This window comes from Marmota monax, unplaced genomic scaffold (genome assembly GCF_021218885.2).
Source record: "Marmota monax isolate L192 unplaced genomic scaffold, Marmota_monax_Labrador192_F-V1.1 WCK01_AAM20220418_F8-fsc00041, whole genome shotgun sequence".
NCBI classification, from domain to species: domain Eukaryota; kingdom Metazoa; phylum Chordata; class Mammalia; order Rodentia; family Sciuridae; genus Marmota; species Marmota monax.
The window spans coordinates 3,314,459-3,329,647 of NW_026695238.1; the positions used below are offsets into that span (position 1 = coordinate 3,314,459).

Below are 15,189 nucleotides of genomic sequence, written 5' to 3' on the forward strand. Positions count from 1 at the left end.
ATTTCATGATTGCTTTTTGTATTTCTATGAAGAATGTCATTGGAATTTTAATAAGAATTGCATTAAATCTATATAATGCTTTTGGTAGTATGGCTATTTTGACAATGTTAATTCTGCCTATCCAGGAGCATGGGAAATTTTTTCCATCTTCTGAGGTTTTCTTCAATTTCTTTCTTTAGTGTTGTAGAGGTCTTTCACCCTTTTGTTAGATTGACTCTCAGGTTTTTTGTTTTTGTTTTTGCTTTTTTGAGGCTATTGTGAATAGAGTAGTTTTCCTAATTTTTCTTTCAGTGGATTCATTGCTGATGTATAGAAATGCATTTGATTTATGGGTGTTGATTTTATATCCTGCTACTTTGTTGAACTCATTTATTAGTTCTAGAAATTTTCTGGTGAAATTTTTTGGATCTCCTAGGTATGGAATCATGTCATCAGCAAATAGTGATAGTTTGAGTTGTTCTTTACCTATTTGTATCCCTTTAATTTCTTTCTTTTGTCTAGTAGCTCTGGCTAGAGTTTCAAGGATGATGTGGAATAGAAGTGGTGAAAGAGGACATCCTTGTTTTGTTCCACTTTTTAGTGGGAATGCTTTTAATTTTTCTTCATTTAGAATGATGCCGACCTTGGGTTTGGCATATGTAGCTTTTACAATGTTGAGGTATGCTCCTCCTATCCCTAGTTTTTCTAGTGTTTTGAACATGAAGGTGTGCTGTATTTTGTCAAATGCCTTTTCTGAATCTATTGAGATGATCATATGATTCTTGTTTTTAGGTTTATTGATATGATGAGTTATGTTTATTGATTTCCATATGTTGAACCAACCCTGCAATCCCACTTGATCATGGTGCACTATTTTTTAAATATGTTTTTGTATATGATTTGCCAGAATTTTATTGAGATTTTTGCATCTATGTTCATCAGGGATACTGGTCTGAAGCTTTTTTTTCCTTGATGTGTCTTTGCCAGGTTTTGGTATCAGGATGATATTAGCCTCATAGAATGAGTTTGGAAGGGTTCCCTCCTTTTCTATTTCATGGAATACTTTTAGGAGTATTTGTGTTAATTCTTCTTTGAAAGTCTTGGAACTCGGCTGAGAATCCATCTGGTCCTAGGCTTTTCTTGGCTGGTAGGCTTTTGATGGCATTTTTCTATTTCATTACTTGAAATTGGTCTGTTTAAATCATTATGACCTCCTCATTCAGTTTGGGTAAGTCATATGTCTGTCTTCAATATTTTCCATTTTATTAGAGTATAAATTTTCAAAATAGTTTCTAATTATCTTCTTTACTTCAGATGTGTCCATTGTGATATTTCCTTCTCCATCTTGTATTTTAGTAATTTGAGTTTTTTCTCTTTTTCTCTTCGTTAGCATGGCCAGGGGTTTATCTATTTTATTTACTTTTTTAAAGAACCAACTTTTTGTTTTGTCAATTTTTTCAGTTGTTTCTTTTGTTTTGATTTCATCAGTGTCTGCTCTGATTTTAATTATTTCCTGTCTTCTGCTTTGGGTGTTGATTTGTTTCTGTTTCTAGGGCTTTGAGATGTAGTGTTAGGCCATTTATTTGTTGACTTTTTATTCTTTTAATGAATGCACTCAGTGCAATAAACTTTCCTCTTAGTACTGCCTTCATAGTATCCCAGAGATTTTGATATGTTGTATCAGTGTTCTTGTTTACTTCTAAGAATTTTTTTTATTTCATCCTTGATTTCTTCTACTATCCATTCATCACTCAATTATGTATTATTTAGTCTCCATTTGTTACAGTAGCTTGTATTTTTTATTTTATCATTGATTTCTAATTTCATTCTATTGTGGTCTGATAGAATGCACAGTATTATCTCTGTTTTTTTTGTATTTACTAAGAGTTGCTTTGTGGCATAAGATATGGTCTATTTTAGAGAAGGAGCCATGTGCTGCTGAGAAGAAAGTGTATTTACTCATTGTTGGGTGAAATATTCTATACATCTGAAGTCTAAATTATTGATTGTATTATTTAGTTCTGTAATTTCCTTATTTTTTTTTTATTTTTTTTTTTAAGATCTGTCCAGTAGTGAGAGAGGTGTGTTAAAGTCACCCAGTATATTGTGGTCTATTTGACTCTTGAAATTGAGAAGGGTTTGCTTGATGTACATAGATGCTCCATTGTTTGGGGCATAAATATGTTATGTCCTGCTTATATATATTCTTCCTTTGAGAAGTATGAAATGTCCTTCTTTGTCTCTTTTGATTAACTTTGGTTTGAAGTCTACTTTATCTGAAATGAGAATGGAAACTCTTGCTTGTTTATGTAATCCATGTGAGTGATAAGTTTTTTCCCATCCTTTCACCTTCAGCCCGTGGATTTCTTTGCCCATGAAGTGAGTCTCTTGAAGACAGCGTATCATCTAGTCTTGCTTTTTAATCCAATCTGCCACTCTGTGTCTTTTGATTGATGAATTTAAGCTATTAACATTCAAGGTTATTATTGAGATATGATTTGTATTCCCTGTCATTTTGATTTATTTCTGGGTTTTGCTTTGTTTTAGTTTCTCATTTGGTTGAATGTCCCTTTAGTGTAGATCCTACCTTTGCTGGTTTTCACTTTTTTTTTTTTTCACTTCATCCTTATGGAATATTTTGTTGGGCATGCTCTGTAGTGTAGGTTTTCTAGTTGTGAATTCTTTTAATTTGTTTATCATGGAATGTTTTAATTTCATCTTCAAATCTGAAACTTAATTTTGCTGGATATAAAATTTTTGGTTGGCATCTGTTTTCTTTCAGAGCCTGAAATATATTATTCCAGGACCTCCTAGCTTTGAGGGTCTAGGTTGAGAAATCAGTTGAGATCCGAATTGATTTCCCCCTATACATAATTTGATTTTTTTCCTCTCACAGCCTTTAAAATTTTATCTTTATTCTGTATGTTAGTCATTCCATTATAATGTGTCTTGGTGTGGGTCTGCTGTAATTTTTGTACATTTGGGGTCCTGTAAGCCTCTTGTATTTGATTTTCCATTCCATTCTTTAGGTTTGGGAAATTTTCTGCTATTATATCATTGAAAAGAATGTGCATTCCTTTAGTTTGTATCTCTGCTCCTTCATCTATTCCAATAACTCTTAAATTTGGTCTTTTCATTTTATCCCGTAATTCTTGGATGTTCTGTTCATGGTTTCTTACCATTTTCTCTGTATGTTCAACTCTACTTTCAAAATTAAACATTTTGTCTTCATTGTCTGAGGTTCTGTTTTCCAAGTGGTCTAGTCTGTTGGTGATACTTTCTACTGAATTTATAATTTGTGTACTGATTCCTTCAATTTGAGGATTTCTGCTTGTTTTTTTTTTCCCATGACCTCTAACTTTTTATTGAAGTGGTCTTTCACATCCTATATTTTTTCTTTGATTTCGCTTCTTATACTGTCCTTTACTTCACATATCAATTTAACTATATACAATCTGAATTCCTTCTTGGACATTTCTTCTACTGTGTTATCAATGGCTTCTGTTGTTGAAGCATCTTGGTTTGTTTGGGGTGCTTTATTCCTTTGTTTTCCATGTAGTTATTGAGTTTTCCCATCTAAAAGTATGGATCTGGGGGCTGGGGATATAGCTCAATTGGTAGCGTGCTTGCTTTGCATGCACAAAGCCCTGGGTTCAGTCCCCAGTATCATCAAAAAATTAAATAAATAAATAAATACAAATAAATAAATAAAAGTATGGATCTGAGGCAGGATAAATTCTACCCTGTAGACCTATAGTGTCCCTGAAGGTTTCCAGCGCTTCACCTTTACTGGTGAGACCAATATCAACAGCACCCAGTGTACACAATATACAGCATTAAACTTAATAGCTCCCAGTAAGGTGTCTACTGCTTTCTCACATTAAACCAAAATAATGAGTTCAATAACTATCTATAGTACAAACAGAATATTGTATGTACTTTCTATCTGTCCCTTTTGTAGTACCCAGGTCCTCACACATACTAGACAAGTGGTCTACCACTGAGCTCTCCAATCCCCCTACTTCTCATTTTATCCATACAGAATATTAAGAAGCATCATACTTAAGGGTTTTGAGATTCAGTATGATTTTTGCTGTGTCATCAAGCAGAACTGGCATTCTTTCACTGTGTGGCAAAGAAGTCTATAATAGTAAAGGGTCAAAGTTGGCATTGTCCTGATTGATGGTAAGATGCTGGTTTTTTTTTTTGTTTGTTTGTTTTAAGAGAGAGAGAGAGAGAGAGAATTTTAATATTTATTTTTTAGTTCTCAGCGGACACAACATCTTTGTTTGTATGTGGTGCTGAGGATTGAACCCGGGCCGCACGCATGCCAGGCGAGCGAGCTACCGCTTGAGCCACATCCCCAGCCCAGATGCTGTTGTTTTACTCATCATTTGCTTTAATGAAAGCACTGCTGTAAGATCAGCATAGAAAAAAATGTACATTCCATCTTAATTCTGTTATGAAAATAGTTTTGACACAGAAGAATCTCAGTGTCCCCTGAAAGTCTGTGAACTAGGCTTTGAGTGTTGCCACTCCAGTGCTTACCTGAAGAGGAAGGAGTTTCCTTTCACAGCTGATAAAGGTCAAGGCTTTAGGAAAGCTAGCTGCCTGACTATACACAAAGCCTTTTTTATGGTTTGTAGATTTTCCTCCCTCTACTATAGCTGCTGTAATCTGTATCTTTTCCTCAGCTTTGCTCACTTGTTTTGCACTACTGAACCATGTTCTGCCAAAGCTTCCTGTGACTTCATGTATCTTCACTTGTGATACTGACGCTTCTTATTATATCTTGGATGCTGACCTTCCTCAGTATGGCTTTAAGTTGCTTGTTCAATTTTCTTTAGGGAGACATAGTTTGGGATTTATCTCAAACTATGAGTCATTTATATCTTCTAACAGCTATTGAAGAGTAGGAGTAATATCATCAGAGATCTTGTGGATTGCAGACACTGAGCCATTTCTGATGTCCTGAGTTCTCCTGGTGAAGGGGAGAAGCACCTGATTGAGGAGGAAAAGAAAACTGCAGATCCCAAGTACCACATACCCTGGTGCAATCTAGGAGAGTGATTTAATCAGTGGGTAATGAGTAATTGCTTTTTGTAGAAATAGAAACCTGTCCGAGAAGATCTGGGCCTGTCCCCTAGAGACTTGATGGTTTGAGACAACAGCAATGGATTCTCTGGCATAGGTCACTAATCCTTCATGCTTGAGGTCACTAATCCTGCCTGCTTGAGGAAACTTGAGACAAAATTACCCCACAGAGATTGGACTGAACAGGCAGTTTATAAATGCAATGGATGTTCAGGTTCTTCAAACTGGATGCTTTCAGAAGGAGAGAATCTGGAGCCAGGGACTTAGGTGGGGGTACCACCACAGCAGCCCTGCACTTGATGATGATGTCTTGGCACTGGGCTAAAAAGGGATGTTTGAGGCCATTTTGTTTTACCTGTAGAAAACTCTACAGTTCTTTACCTCCACTCTTATCCCTTTGGCCAGTGTTTTGTTGTTGTTTGTTTTATTTTTAATTTAATTTTATTTTTTGCGGTGCTGGGGATTGAACCCAGGGCCCTGTGCATGCAAGGCAAGCACTCCACCAACTGAGCTATATCTCCAGCCCATTTGTTTTATTTTTAATAGCTTTGTGGATATATAATTGTCATTGGACATATTCATCACCCCAAAGTCAGTTGTTTTTAAACTTTGTTCTGGGAAACCGTAGTGCCCCATGAAATTGTTGGGGGAGGAGACTTGGGCAGTTACTCTTCACCATTTTTGTCAGAATAGTTCTGCATTTGTTTCCTGTAGATACACAAGAATTTCTTTTAAAACCCATCATTTATATGGCATTACCACATGGAAAGTGGATAGTGGTATAAGATAGTTTTGGCAGAGTATCAAATGGGATATACAGTAGGTACTCATGGAGAAGGTGGGGCTTGGGCCAGGTCAAGAAAAGGTAGATAAAATACCATAAGGATTCAGAAGGAAGAGAATTCATGAATAAAGATTTGCAGATGGGCATCTAAAGGTTTATTTAGGAGTTTAGTGTAAGCACAATTTATATGACAGAATTCAAGATGGGAAGAATTGAGAATAAGCCTAAAAATATATGTTATGGATAAACTATGGAGTCTTACAACTCAAACTAAGAAATCTGTTTGTTTGTTTTTTTTTTTTAATTGGCACACACAACAGATTATGTGGAATGTTTGTAAAACACACAGATTTACTAGCTGCACTCCAGAACAACTAAATCATCAGTGAAGGTCAGCATCCCAGATTATTCTGATGCAGGTGGTTGGTGGATCACCATGATGTGGTCATGGGCAGTTTTTTTTTTTTTTGTTTGTTTGTTTTTTAAGATGTTGATGGACCTCATTTTATTCATTTATTTATATGTGGTGCTAAGAATCGAATCCAGTGCCTCACACATGCTAGGGAAGTGCTCTACCACTGAGCCACAATCCCAGCTCATGGGCAGTTTTTGAAAAGGGAATGACCTGATCAAGCAGTATATGAGGAAATTATTGCAGAGATTGTCTGCAAGATGAAATTAGGAGGGGCAGACCCTGGAGGCCTAAACTTCTGTTTGGATGCTGTTATAGTAAGTCCATATTTGGGATGATGGTGGAAATAATAAAAAGAAGAATGTTATGAAGACAGACTCTCATGTTTCATGAGTAGTTTGGCTTTGGCAAAATAAAGGAAAGGGCTGTCCACCACCACTCCCACCCCAGAACTGGGGATACCACCCAGAGGTGCTTTATCACTGAGCTACACCCCCCAGCCCCTTTTTATTTTATTTTGAGACAAGGTCTTGCTAAGTTGCCTAGGCTAGCTTTGAACTTGTGATCCTCCTGCTTCAGCCTCCTGATTAGCTGAAATTACAGGTGTGTGTCGCCATGACCAGGTGGGGAAATAAGGGAAAGGAGGAAGTCAGAAATTAAGTTTTCCTTTTAGGTGACTAGGAGACAGAAGGTTTCACCAAAGGAAGATGGAAGGTCAGGAGTGGAGAGCCAGTTTGATAATGCTGGATTGAAGTGGTTGGATATGAATTTGGACCAGATGGAGCAGGTAGTTGGTGATGTGGACATGAAGCTTGAGAGTGATCTGGCCTATGTGACTATCCTCCTGCAGATAATATTTGAAATTATGAGAACAGGTAGGTTTGATGTGGGAGAAAGGATAAGAGAGGAATTGTAGAAGATTTTGGAGGGTGCCAAAGAAGAAGAATGGACATCAGCTATAGAAGGAGTTGGGCATAGCTGTGACAGAGTTAATGTGCCAAGTAAAGAAGTAGCAACCAGGATATGGAGGTAAGGGGGCACACGTTAAAAATGAAGTGGTTCACCTGTGACTTTGCTGGTGTGCTGCTGTGATATGTTATAATAAAAAATTGATATTTGGCCTCTGTCCTTGTTTTTTGGCACATAGCTCCTAATATCCTTTAATCTCCTAAATGATGAGTGTCTTTTTGTGTGCTAGTTAGATGACCCTGGCTCCTGAGTAGCCTCTGCATAGGAGGCTGGTTGCCAGGGGAACCAATCATGTGATTAGATGGCTGGAACTTTCAGTCCCACACCCAATCTCTGGGGAGGGGTGTGGAGCTGAAGTCCAGTTGATCACCAGTGGTTAGTGATTTAATCAGTCGTGCCTATATAAAGCAACCTTCCTAAAAACCCCAAAGGGCAGGGTTTAGAGAGCTTCCAGATTGCTGAACACTTGCAGGTATGGAAGGGTAGTGTGGAGGGAAAAGTTTCCTTCAGTTCTGTGAGCTACTCTAGCAAATTATTCATAGCCAAGGAGAGGCTTGGATTTTTAGTTGATTTGTCAGAAGCACGGGTCATAGCTTGAGACTTAATAACTACAATCTGGAATGTAAGCAGTCTGTGTAAGCCCTTAACCTATGGGTCTGAGCTATTTTAAGGCAGATAGTATCAGAATTGAATTGAAGGACACCCAGCTGGTGGCCACTAGAGAACACCTTGGTATGTGTCCCCCACATAGCGCTTTTGTTGACCAGAGGTGAAGTCTTCTGTGTTGTGTTGTAAATTAGCACATTAAAGTAGAAAAATTGTTACTTAGCTGGTCAGAAGTGTTGTAGATGCATTTGTTAAATAACAAATATTTAATGTGCCCCGTTTATGTTTCTAGGGCTGAGCATACACTGTATAAATACGGTCCCTGTTCTTAAAGAGCTTTCATTCTGGAAGATAGGCAAATAACAAAGAAATGCATAATTAATTGAAATTTTCATTTTACAATATAATAAATAGATAAGTGATTCATTTATGTTCAGATATTAAAATATTAGAAAAGGTATACACAGGGAAGTCTCTCGTCTTGGTGTTTCCAACCCTATTGGTAATCTTTTGTAAAGAATCATTTCTTTGTTTACCCCTTTATTGTATTTTTAGGCAAGTATAAGGAAGTATTAAAATATCACAGGTTTAGATAGTAGATGAATGAAATGGAATAAACAGGGTAGTACAATAGGGAATGATTGTGGGTGGGGCAGTATTAGAGAGCATTGACAGGGAGGCCTGTTTAGCTCAATACTGAATGAGGGAACTGAACTGGTCATTTGGGGATCTCATTATTTCAGGAGCAACAAATGTGGTGGGAACATGCCTGGTGAGGAGAGTGGCTCTTGACAAGGTCAGAGAGAGTCCAGTCAGATCACTTGCGCCTTAGCGCATCAGAAGGCTTTAAGCTATGTTTAAAGAGCACTGTGGCCATTGCCTAGAAAACAGATTGTAAGGAGGAGAAAGAGTAGAAGCAAAGGAATCAGCAGGTAAGAGGTGATGGTGGCTTGATTGAACTAATGACTGTGGAAATTAGAGACCAGTATTTGAAGCTGGAAAGACCTGTTGATGGACTGAGTGGAAGCGAAGATCTGCTGAGGTTAGGGAGAAGTCCTTATTACCCCAGGCATGTTGGGAATTTCTGTTACTTGGACGCCTGTTCCAGGGCCTGCGGCCCCGCTATTCTACCTGAATTTTTTAAATTATTATTATTAAGTCTTTTTTTGTGCAGTTGTAACTTATTTCCTGCCCCTACCTCTAAAAGATTAATTGAGCAAGGGAGGAATATGATTGATTCATTAGTCCTCCTGCCATTCCCCCTGGCATGGCTTTGCTAAAATCTGATGTTCCTGTCTAATTTAAGGAGATTAAAAGATGATGTGTTCCTTCCTTGAATGACAGTGATTACAGAAACTCTTGAGCTTCCTAGAGTTTCCTTGTTTCCATCTCTTTAGTCCCTTTAGTTCTTATCCCAGCCTCTTGGGTTTCTGTTTCTCTGCTTGTTGCTGAGAGCACCTGTTTTTTTTTTCTGTTGAGGGCAAGATAAGGACTTGGGTTTTACTGGGCAGTGAGGTTTTCATGTAGAATCAGGTTTAAACAGCACTACCCTGTAAGTATTGGAGGCCTCCTCTGCCCCCATTATGCATTGATGGACACCAAAGTGCTTCTGTTAAACTTGATCTGTCAGGCTCCAGTGTTTGCCTTCTCCCTTGAGCTCCCCTTGAGTCAGAGTTCATTGGCAGGTTAGGATGATATGTGGTGGATGAATATGTGGTATGTGGTGAATGAACAGTTCTTCTTTAGGTGGCTACATTTAAAAGATGTCTGTTGTAGTGAGGTTCCTCATATCAGGCATCTGACTTTTGTTCTTGTACCTTAGGAATGACAGGTGTATTCCCCAGTCAAGCTCACTGTAGGTAATGGAGTAAGGAGCAAATCCATTGGTTTGGCTGTTCACTGGCAAAATCCATTTCTGCCAGTACACTTTAAAAGATAAAGTCCAAGTTTATTGTGTACTACCTGCCTTCTGGTCTGAGGAGAACCAACCTTTTCTTTAAGTAGTAATGACTTAAAACTTTATTTGGGAAGGACAAAAAAGTTACCAAAAAAAAAAAAGTACAAAGAACATTACTCTTTACCCAGATTTATTTAATGCCAATATTTTTACCATACTGCGTTATTATTTATTTATGTTATCTTATAGATATATGTATGGACTATATCTGAATACTTCTTTAAAACATCCTGAATGTTTGTTAAAACCAGGATATTCTCTTACCTTGCCACAGTGTAACCATCAAATTCAGGAAATTAACATTCATTCAGTATACTGTTATCTGTAGACCTTATTCAAATACTGTCAGTTGTCCCAACAATAGCCTTTGTGTGGCCCAGGATCATACATTGTATTTATTTGTTATGTCTTTTTTTCCTCTAATCTGGAATAGTTTTTTATTCCCAGTCATAGAGGAGAAACATCTAGTGTTTCATTATTAAGTATGATTGGGGGCTGGGGGTGTAGCTCATGATAGAGCACTTGCCTAGCATGCATGAGTCCCTGTTCCATCCCCAGCACGGGGGTGGGGCAGATATTGGCTGTTCCTTTAATCTTTTGATGTTTCTATCAAATTTTTAGCACTTCCTTACTTTTTGACTGCACAAGATGTTCTGGGCTTATCTCCTGCTTTTCTTCCACAGCCTTGGAATGAGCCATTTCACCTGGAGCTCTGGCTCCTCTTATTAACAGATAGTATTTAGAAACAAGGTCTGGGAAGTTGAGTAACAGTCACTTTTTAACTCTTTCACCTAGTGTTTTCAGAAATGCCAACCAGAATCTAATGATAAAAACCATACCAAAATCCTGAAGCAGGGGTTGGGGATTTAGCTCAGTGGCAGAGCGCTTGCCTAGCACACACAAGGCTCTGGGTTCGGTCCTCAGCCCTGGGGGGGGGAAAAGGATTTAAAAAAAACCAAAAAAAAAAAAAAAAAAAACCAAGTTAACAAAACCCTGAAGCAAAGTATGGAAAGAAGTTTTGCTTCCCTCATACCTTCTCCTGGTTTGTCCCAGAGTACTTTTCAGTTGCCCTTTAGTGCCTAGTCACACCTGCAGCTGAAGAATCTAGTTGCTGGTAGTATAATAAATTTCACAAAAGCTCCCAACTAACAGACAGTTATGTATTTTATAAAAGAACATTGCTTGTCCTAGCTAAAATCTTGTGGTGGGATAATTATTGCCTGCTCCTTGTATTTTCCCCCTTCATGGAAGCTTATAAAAGGGCTGAGGGAAAAGATGAGCTCATTGGGTGCCAGTAAGAAGGAGAGTGGTAACTACCACGCTGCAAATGTTGATTATGGGCCAGGTACTGTGCTTTTATACTTCATGTGAATTTTCTTTCTTTCTTTTTTTTTTTTTTTTTTTTTTGTACTGGGTATTGAACTCAGAGGCACTTACCCCTGAGCCACATCTCCAGCCCTTTTTATTTTTTATTTTGAGACAGGGTCTCACTAAATTGTTTAGGCCCTTGCTAAGTTGCTGAGGTTGGCCTTAAACTTGTGATCCTCCCAAGTTGCTGGTGTTACAGGCATGGCCTAATGTGTTGGCTTCATGTCAGTTTTCTAATTTGGTCTGTCACACTAATTTGGTACTCTCTCCTGTCTTTCCCAGAATATTCCAGCTGTGTAGATTCAGCATTGGAATATAATCCACTGCTGACCAGGGCTGGGCTTGGCAGAAGTCACCAGGAGGTGGTAGCCGTTAGTGCAGCATGGCCGGGGGGAAGAGGATTGCTCTGGAGACTTCCTGGGAAACTTGGCACAAGTAATACATGTTTTTGCTTTAAAAATTAAGAGAGTGCTGGGGTTGTAGCTCAGCAGTAGAGTGCTTGCCTTGCACATCTGAGGCACTGGGTTTGATCCTCAGCACCACATAGAAATATATAAATAAAGTAAAGATATTATGTCCATCTTAAAAAAAAAAAAACTTAAAAAAAAATTAAGCAAGACAGATGCCATGAAGTAACATTCCCTTAACATTCCCCTGCTCAGTCCTCATCTCCCTTTCTGCCCTGACCATCATTAACAGTGGAGTATATATTCTTCTGGACTTTTGGTTTTGCACAGTCTAGTCAAATGTCCTGAGAACTGTCCAGAGAGAATTTTCCTCCAGGTTAGTTCCTCCTAACTTACCTTTATTTGCCTTTCAGCTGGGCGCTTTCCCATTTGGACCAAGATTGAAGAACTTAGCCACAGAAATATACTTGTTTTCTTCTAAACTTGAACTCTGCAGGCTATAGGTCAGTGTTTGTGCCCTTTTTGCTTCTTAAGTCCTCCTGTTCTCCAGGGATCATATGTAGGAACAAGAAAATGTTAGATCATTGGCTCTGTAAAATGTTAGATTATTCAAAGTTATTTTCCAGATGAGGTGAATTTATTGACTCCTAAAGTGAATTCTTTGCAAGCCTCTAGTTGGACTGTCAGCAAATGGAGGATCCTTTGGACTTAGTCAGAGACAGTAAGTATGAATGCTTTTGCCTATCTTTCAGTGGTGTACATATGTGGCTAAAAGTGTATGTAAACTGAATGAAAATAGTAGAGCTTGTGGTAAGTCCTTTTGTAACTTGCATAATCACCATTTGTTCTTTATGAGTTTATATTTGTGTAAGTTGGGTATTTTTGATGTATCTGTGGCTTCTATGTACACAAATATCTTTCCTTCCTGTTCTTTCCCCTTTGATGCCTTGCCCTAAAGTATTGCCTGGGAGATGGGCAGTTTATCTTGGAATTAAAGTCATACATATAGAGTGTGTCATTATGGTGCACTTAGAAATTTAAGGGAGTTTGGGAGAACGGTCTCCCAGATGTTGTCTCGTAAGCCAAGAGTATACCACAGGGATGGGCTTGATGACCTTGCAAAAAACTGCCTCTGAGTTTTGTGGTATTTGGTTGCCAGACATTCTTTGCCTGTCTGGGCTTTGATTTTATGGCAGAACTCACTATTTTTGGTGCACTAGTTTTTGGAACTATTTTTTGTTTTTCAACTTCTTAGATTTTGGATCTTCTACAGCTTTTTTAAGTCTTGCTACTCAACACTCCTATAGCCACTGGACAACACACAGACAAAGGTGACTGTGGCAGAGGTTGGGGGCCTAGGACAAAGTCTGCGTGAATGTTCTAGCTAGGTTTCTGCTTCTCATTATGTGAGGTTTTAATATCACTAGGAATTTTACAAGGAGAAAGAAGGAAGTTACTTTTAGCAATCATCATGTCTTTGTGTAAGCAGATACTAATTCTGAACCAAAAACAGTGAAACCAGTTTGGAACCCTTGTATATGATAACTGTTGTGGAATGTTACTATTTACTTCATGTTCTTGGAGCTACTCACTGCTGAGTGTGACACAACAAATTTGTCTTTTGCTCAGCATTACCTGACAGCCATCTTAGCCAATCCTGGATGTCTCTGACTAGCTGAGGAGCTCTTTCTCAGAAAGAATTTAGCAACATCTTACCCACTTGGTCCTTGCTGCAGATATCTTTCTTTAGGAATACAGGTGCTGCTTCTTCAAGTTGGCATCCTACACATCATAGTCTCCTCTGTGACAGGAGACTAGGAATGGAAATGACTGTTGCATAGACATGAGCTCTGAAATCCCATCAGTTGGAGAGAAAAGAGAAGTCACCGTACTCTGTCTGTCATTGGCCAAGCTGGCCTGCTTCACACTGTGTGGGATCAGGCCACCCAAATCTTCTAGGAGGGTGGGAGTTTGTTCTTAGCCTTCTTCCTCCTCGTTTGGATTAAAAGGCAAGCCAATTGGGTGAAAGACTCCTTGTGTCCAGTGTTCCTGGCACTAGGATTCACATGGTGGAAATCAGGCAAAACTGAGTACTGTGTGGCAACAGAGAGGAATTCTTCACCCAGCCCTGAGATATTATGCAGTGAGTGCTGATGCCTGCAGGGGAGTATGGGATTGTCTGTGGCATCAATGAGACAGCAGTGGTGTGCTCCTGCAGACTTCACCCATAAAGGCCTGGACCAGCGCTTAGAAAGGCCTGAAAGTCTGAAGTAGCATGATGCACATGGGGAATCATGAGTGGGATTGTTTTTCAGGGGATACCAGCATGAATTTTGATTTTCTTAATGCTTTTCTCCCATCACTTTGGTGTATCCATTTATGTCACCTCATTTTGAGGTTAAGCTGGCCTCAATATCTGGTTTTAACATTTATGCTGCTTTTAGCCCACCATCATTTTGAATATTGGTGAGTGATGATGTGACTTTTTGTACTCTCCTCAAGAAAGAGTTCAATGGAGGTCAGCCTTTTCAGGAAAAGAAGGTGACATCACGTGGCTTTTGCAGGCTGTTTGTGTGTGTCGTCCTTTCCTCACTAGCTTCTTTGAAAACACCTGATGAGGATAGCAGGGTTCCATTTAGAATTATCCCAGATGTCTGACTTCTTATAGATAGGCTTGGTTATCCCCCTCCCGTACTGCTGTGAAAGCAAACACACCTTTCTCTGCGTTTGTGAAAACTGGAGAATATTTTGTGAATTTGATTTAGAAAGAGAGTGACCATGCTGAAGAGATTAAGACTCAGAACTACAAGGCTGGTTCAAAGATTCTGCATGAGACGAAACGATGAATGAGAAGACAGACTTTCTATCCTGGAGAGCAACCCAAACTGACGTCTGGGCTCTGAAGTAAAGAAAGCTTTTCTCCTCTTCTTGCCTCTTCATTCCACACCCTGAACACTCCTGTCCATTGTGGCTGCTGGGAATAAAGTCACTGTAAGTAAAAATAATGTTGGTGTTTAGTTCCATTTTCTTTCTTCTTTTTCCTATTAACATGTTGTTAGGGATTTAAGTGTATGGCTGGCAAGATTCGTTTTTTTAAAAAAATATTTTTTACTTATACATAGGCAGAATATCTTTATTTTGTTTATTTATATTTATGTGGTGCTGAGGATTGAACCTAGTGCCTCCCATGTGCAAGGCTGTGTTCTGCCACTGAGCCACAACCCCACCCCAGCTGGCAAGATTCTTGAAGAGATGAAATTTCTGTTTTAGGTCCAGAATAAACTCCAAGGTTATCAGGGGAATTCTCGCTTCTGTCTGAACTTGTCCTGCTTAACTGTAAAAAGCAGGCTGAATTAGGGGTAGCTGAGAGCTAGATTAGGGAGAAATAGAGGTCAAATGCATTCTCAAATAATCTTTTGAGCTTTCAGAACTGGTGGGTGAGAGGAAGATATTGGCTCTTCTCTGCCACTTCCAGACTTGCCTCATTCCTAGCCTTGCTGGTTTTAGGTGAGGGGATGTGGCCCCTCATGGAGAATTATGTATGGTGAGACAAAGATATATACCTTTTTTTGGAGAGGAAGGCACACTTTCTGAGTGAGATAGGTGGACACAC

General features: G+C 38.9%; 1 protein-coding gene across 5 annotated transcripts in view; it reads left to right on the top strand.

The window, feature by feature from the left end:
- Positions 1 to 15,189, top strand: part of Ttll4 (tubulin tyrosine ligase like 4) — a 46,047-nt gene that overhangs the window by 7,295 nt on the left and 23,563 nt on the right. For 2 of the 5 annotated variants that reach the window (XM_046439728.2, XM_046439724.2), the window contains exons 2-3: positions 11,990 to 12,079; positions 14,342 to 14,567. The gene's annotated coding sequence lies outside the window, so the exon portion shown is untranslated. Of the gene's footprint in view, positions 1 to 11,989; positions 12,298 to 14,341; positions 14,568 to 15,189 lie in introns of all 5 variants that reach the window. The other 3 variants (XM_046439725.2, XM_046439726.2, XM_046439727.2) reach the window with 3 other exon arrangements.